We start from the raw sequence: 5999 nt of genomic DNA on the forward strand, positions 1-5999 counted from the left end.
TCAGGCATGTGCCACTCTGCCCTGCAGCATGCTTCTTTAAACAGCCCAGTGGGACACAGGGAAACCCAGGTGAAGATCTGGAAGTTGGTGTACCCCATAATACTTTGCCAAAGAGGAACTGGGGTGGGAAGTGGGGACCCTTGTGAACAAGAGGATAGAATGCTGACTGCAACTTGCCTGCTCACGCAGATATTCCATCCTGAAAGACTCTCAGCGAAAGCTGTGCTTTTTCTGTACCTGTGTCTCTTAGTCTTTTAGGGTACACACACAAGAATGGTGGGAACAGACGGTTAAGAGAATAATCCTGAAAAATGGGCCCACCGTGCTGACCTGCACATGCATTCTTTTCCAAAAAGCAATTTACCTGCAACTCTGCCTGGCCTAAGTGGACAGGAGGGGTCACATCCTCAGAAAACTACCTGTGATCTGCATGAGAAATGCAGGCAGGAAAACCCCTAAGAGGAACACAAGTGACTATGCAGGGACAGACTTTGTGACTCTTTCCACAGACCAGATTTTGGAAGAAAGATAATTCTCTGGATAAGAATCCAATTAGAATGGCTCAGCATGGGCCAAGATGACATAGAGTTGCCATGACCGTCGAGACTTGAAAGTATGATGCCACCCTGCTGTCAAAAGTCAAAAAGTGCACCTGGGCAGGACTCTGGAAACTTCCCAGGTACTCCAATAAAACTAGAGTGCAGAAGAGGCACACAGTCCCTCTGCTTCCTGAAAGGATCCACTCTCGCCCTTGAGAATGTCCCCTTCCCCTTCAAGAAGTTCATGCCTGTTATAGGGCGACATGTCTGAAAACTTTCTGATGTAATTGCAAAATCAAGGGTTCAAGGGGGTCTTTTCACAGCCTCAGTTTCTCAGGAGGTCCCAGCTCTATAATGAGTTCATTCTCTTAAAAAAAAAATCAGAAACCTTCATTAACAAACAGCAAAACAAAACAAAACAAAACAAAACAAAAAAATAGATCAGTAACCTGCTAGAGCAGCCTCCGCAATTTAGCTTCACTCTGTCTCAAAATCAAACTTGCAATAGAGATGTAGTTCAGGGCATGTAGTTCAGAGGGCCAGGCATGGTGGCACACACTTCAAGTCACAGCAGCTTGTGAGGCTGAGGCAGGAGCACCATGAGTTCAAAGCCAGCCTCAGACATGGTGAGGTCCTAAGCAATTTGGCGAGACCCTTTCTCTAAATAAAATACAACATGGGGATGGGGCTCAGTGGTTGAGTGCTCCTGTGTTCAATCCCCAGTCCCTACTCCCCTCAAAAAACACATAAGAAAATAGAATGTAAAAGGGCAGATATAAATCTAACGACATCAACAGTGACATTATATAGGAATTGACTGAGTGAACCTATCGAAAGGTAGAGGTCATCAGAAAAAATAAAAATAAAAACAATGTGCAATTCTACGCACCTGAGACCCAGATCAGGAAATGTAATGAGGAAACTAGTCCCATCTTTGCCCCAGATCTCCCTCCTGGTTGCCTGAGTGAATGCAGGTTGGGGATCTGGCTTCCAACAAGACTCTGATCAGGAAAGGGAGAACCACAGAGGTATGGGGAAGCCCTGCGAGAGACCAGGTTCCCCTCGGTCAGGATAGCCACAAAGGGCTTGCGGTTTGAGGTGGGCTCCTCCGGCAGAAGGGCCAGGCCAACAGCTTACCAAGTGCTCTCTGGGAGGGGGGATTTGAAATTTGAAACTCTCTTGCCCACCCCTGGCCAGAAAAGTAATGAGAAGTGTCCTGCCAGTCCCCTGTTTTGGATGGTTTCAAAGTGAAAGGGGGGTTGAGAGAATCGATGTAGTCATCGGTCAGAGCCTCCTGCTTCAGGACTGGAAGGCGGGGGGTCATTCAGAGTGGCTCCCCCCATATTTCCTCTTCCTTAATATTTGAAGGCGATTGGGAAATTGTATCTTTCAGTCACTGGATTCTTGGTCCGAGGTCATCATGATCTACTATTGAAACACAAAAGGCATTAGTAGAAAACATACTACCTCTGGGACATCACCAATTTGGAAGATCCAGGTTGTTGTTGTTGTTGTTGTTGTTGTTGTTGTTGTTATTCTGCCAAACACTCATCAGAAGATTCTTCATCTTTTCTCGATTTTATTGGGAAGCCTTGCACTTGGCAATGGTAACATAGACATTGTCATTTGGCATGGCGCTTCAGCCTCTCCACAAACCATGGAGCAGAGGGCTCAGTCACAATATTTATCACAGTGGCCTTTTAGAGCATTTTAACTCAGTTCTAATTTTTCCATCAGGATTTATCTGACTAGGAAAGCTCTTGGAAGGAATTTAAGTCCAACATTAAGAGAATACCTATGTTGTAAGTTTGAAACAGAGCCATAAAGACTGTATCATGGAAGCAAGGAATAATATTTAAAGTGGTCACTTCATGAGACCAGGAGCTGGCCTAGGTCTGGATAACTGGCATGCACCTGTTTCAGACCTGAACCTTAACTTCAGCAGAGTGTAGCTCTGAAATATCAGCTGGCAATAAGTAAGATGAGTTGTATTCATACAGGCTACAGGGTAGTCATCATCCTTTCTCTCAATTCTCACATGTAAGAAATCTGTTAGGTCTGTCAGTGATGTAGATATTCTGAAGGCAGAAGACAAACATCCTAACATCCTTTTGGGTGCCATCTCACTGAGGGTTAGGGTATTACCAATATACCTCCAGGTGACAGGCATCCTCCTGTAATTGTTCTTGTCCATTCTAAGAGACCAGCCTAAATGTGTCCACTATTTCTAGACCTCTTGAGTGGTCCTGACTAGACATTTGCATAATACTTAGGAATACTAAGGAATAATACTTAGGAAAGGTGCCAGTTTCTATTGTAGAATGATTAGGACAACCCTACATTGGTGGATAACTTATGTAAATAACTGGCCTGTAGAGAAAAATTCTATTTCAACAATCTTTCTCTTTGGACAATGGTCCAGATAAGGAGTCTTAATTTCTAAGGGCCAGCATGATTGTCTGGTTTAGGTTTCTCATATTGTGACTATTCCTCAAATATAATCCCAGACAACCTGTTTGCCATAGGATCAACAGATAACTGACCACTACAGTCAGTAGGATTAATCTAGTTTCATGGGTGGACTTTCCAGTCCACACTACAATGTACATTAAAAATGGATCTGAGGGCTGGGGGGGGTGGCTCAGTGGTGGAGCACTTGCCTAGCACATGCGAGGCCCTGGGTTTGATCCTCAGCACCACATGAGAAAATAAACAAAACAAAGGTATTGTTTACATCTACAACTAAAAAAATTAATTTAAAACATAGATCTGAGAAATGGCTCCATAGAAGTCTCTTCATAATTTTTACTTACCTGACAAGCTCATGATGCTGCGTGGTTGGAAACTCTGCAGTTGGAAGATTTACCTTCCTGTGTCAGGTTTTTCAGTAATTTTCATGATGACGGGTTTAAATTCTATCTTTACAAACCTGATTTAATTTACTGAATCATATTCAGCAGCAGTGAATATGATTCAGTAAATTCAGCAGAGGTCTCAATTTTTTTTGATGGTGCTGGGGATTCAACCCAGGGCCTTGTGCATGTGAGCAAAGCACGCTAACAACTGAGCTATATCCCCTGAGATTCTCAATATTACAATTAAGGAAAAAAATAAATATTTTGTAAGATCTAGTGCGTGCCTCTGGGGTCCTGTGTTCCCCCTTTTCTTTATTTAATAAAATTGAGTAAAGACTTGGCATAAGCCATAGTATCATCAGTTTAAGTTATGGATAGTAGTACAAATATTTAAATGATCAGATTTACCTTGAATTGATTATTGTAATTTCCCAATATATATACTAGTTGATCCATCCTAACAATTTAAAAGGAATCCTCAATCACTTTCTGAGAGAAGGTCTCAACATATCTTTATGTCTCAGAATATTATCCTTTAAAAAGGTGTCTCTCGATTGTCTTTTAAAAAATGTCATTAAGCATTATATAAATCCTACCATATTTTTATGGATAATAGGTCCAGTCAGAGAACTTCTATAATGTCCATGAATTTTCAACAAGGCTTGCAACTTTTATTGCTCAAAACTAACATACAACTTTAATTTGGAGAACCTCAGTCCTAATAAAATTCCCAGATCTCAAAATGATTCAACAAACAAAATATGCAAGAATAGACAGTCTTTGAATCAATCAAATTTAGTCTCCAAGGAGAATTGTAAAAATTAGAATCTAAGTCAGCAGTTTAATGTATTTAGTGCTTAATCAAGGATGTGAATTTATTCACCGAAATTATCCTTGCCATAAACATTAAGAATCATTAGGCAATAAAGACCTTGCTTAAAGGAATTAAACTTAATATTTTAATAGGTCTTTATCATGTCAAAATATCAACCAAAATATTAGCTCAGTATCAACATAGAGAGTAAAATCAGGGAAATAGCTTCAAATATCCTTGAATTAATCAGTGAAAACTTTTAGTCAGTCCAGTACATATAAATTTTTTATTAAATTTCTATATTATCTGTCTAATTAATAATATAAAAATATTTATATTTAGGAAAATATTTTTATCATAAAAATCTAGAATATAAAGATCTTGGTTTACCCAAAAATGATTTCTTTCTTCTTAGGACCTCCAATGTGTGCTTCTCCTCTGTTGAAATTCCTTTTAGAATTTTTCCTGGTTACACTTTGAAATAATTTCTGAAAATAAATTCTGAAAAATAATTATCTTTGTACCTTGATAAAAAGAAATATCAATGAGGGCTGGGGTTGGGGCTCAGTGGTAGCCCACTTGCCTGGCATGCATGAGGCACTGGGTTCAATTCTTGGCATTGCATACAAATAAATTTAAAAAGTAAAGGCTCATCAACAACTTAAAAAATATTTTTTTTTTCAAAAAGAAAAGGGATATCAATGAAAATATAGTTAAAGTCCGTGGATATTTCTGTAGATAAGGGCATAACCTATAATTAACACAGTAGAATTGATTAACTTTATGTAACCACGTGGTTCTTAAGATATTTTGGATCCATTTAATTTGTTTTTAACTAGGAGTGCACGCCTGCATGTGACGTCACGCAATGTAGCTGATGATCCTAGTGTATACATTTATTTATTTTTTGTAATTATATAGTCAGGAAAAAGAAGAAGTATTTGGGGGATCATCCCAGGAACATGGATGGCTTTGTTTCTGCAATAAGCAAATGCATCCCTGAGTTACAGCCATCTGATCCGGTAGGAGGTTCAGAAAATACACACACACACACACACACACACACACACACACAAACACACACACACAGGCTGAACCCTTTTATTGAGGAGAAGCCATTCAAATGAGGCCAGGGGTCAGGTTTCAGGGGGCTGAGTCTAGCTTCCTGATGTCTTGTCCACAAGAGGCTTGGTTTCAGCTTTGGAGTTGTTCTGTATCCTCACTTGCAGGGAAAGCATGAATGAGAGTCAGACCCCATCATTCCTCCTCCAATTAAAAAAATCCTGCAGGAGAAGGGTGGAGTTGTGGGAAGGGCGCCCCCTGCCGGGTTCTTGCAGGAACACGCGGCTGCAGAGTTCTTAGGGTCCCTGTTAGCCTCAGATTGTGTCACCTAAGCAGCAAGTGGAGACCTACTCTAAGATCCCCCAGATTTCAGAGATGGGGGTATTTGCACAGAGCATATCAATAACCTTTGGAAAACATTCATTAGTAAAATCATGTTATATTGATGCATGCCTAGATTTTGGAATGCTTCAATCTAGAGACTGTTTTCACATTCTTTATGGTGTTTGAAGAGAAAATTTTTATAAACTTGATGAGGTACTTTTTATCAAATTTTCTGTTCTTGCTGGTGTAGTGGTTCATGCCTGTCACCCCAGCAGCTCAGGAGGCTGTCGCATGAGGATTTCGAGTTTCAAACCAGCCTTGGCAACTTAGTAAGGCCTGAAGCAACTCATTGAGATCCTGTCTCTAAATAAAATATAAAGAATAGCTGGGCATGTGGATCAGTTG

Source organism: Spermophilus citellus (genome assembly GCF_964194105.1).
Source record: "Spermophilus citellus genome assembly, contig: SCAFFOLD_384, whole genome shotgun sequence".
Classification (NCBI taxonomy): Eukaryota; Metazoa; Chordata; class Mammalia; order Rodentia; family Sciuridae; genus Spermophilus; species Spermophilus citellus.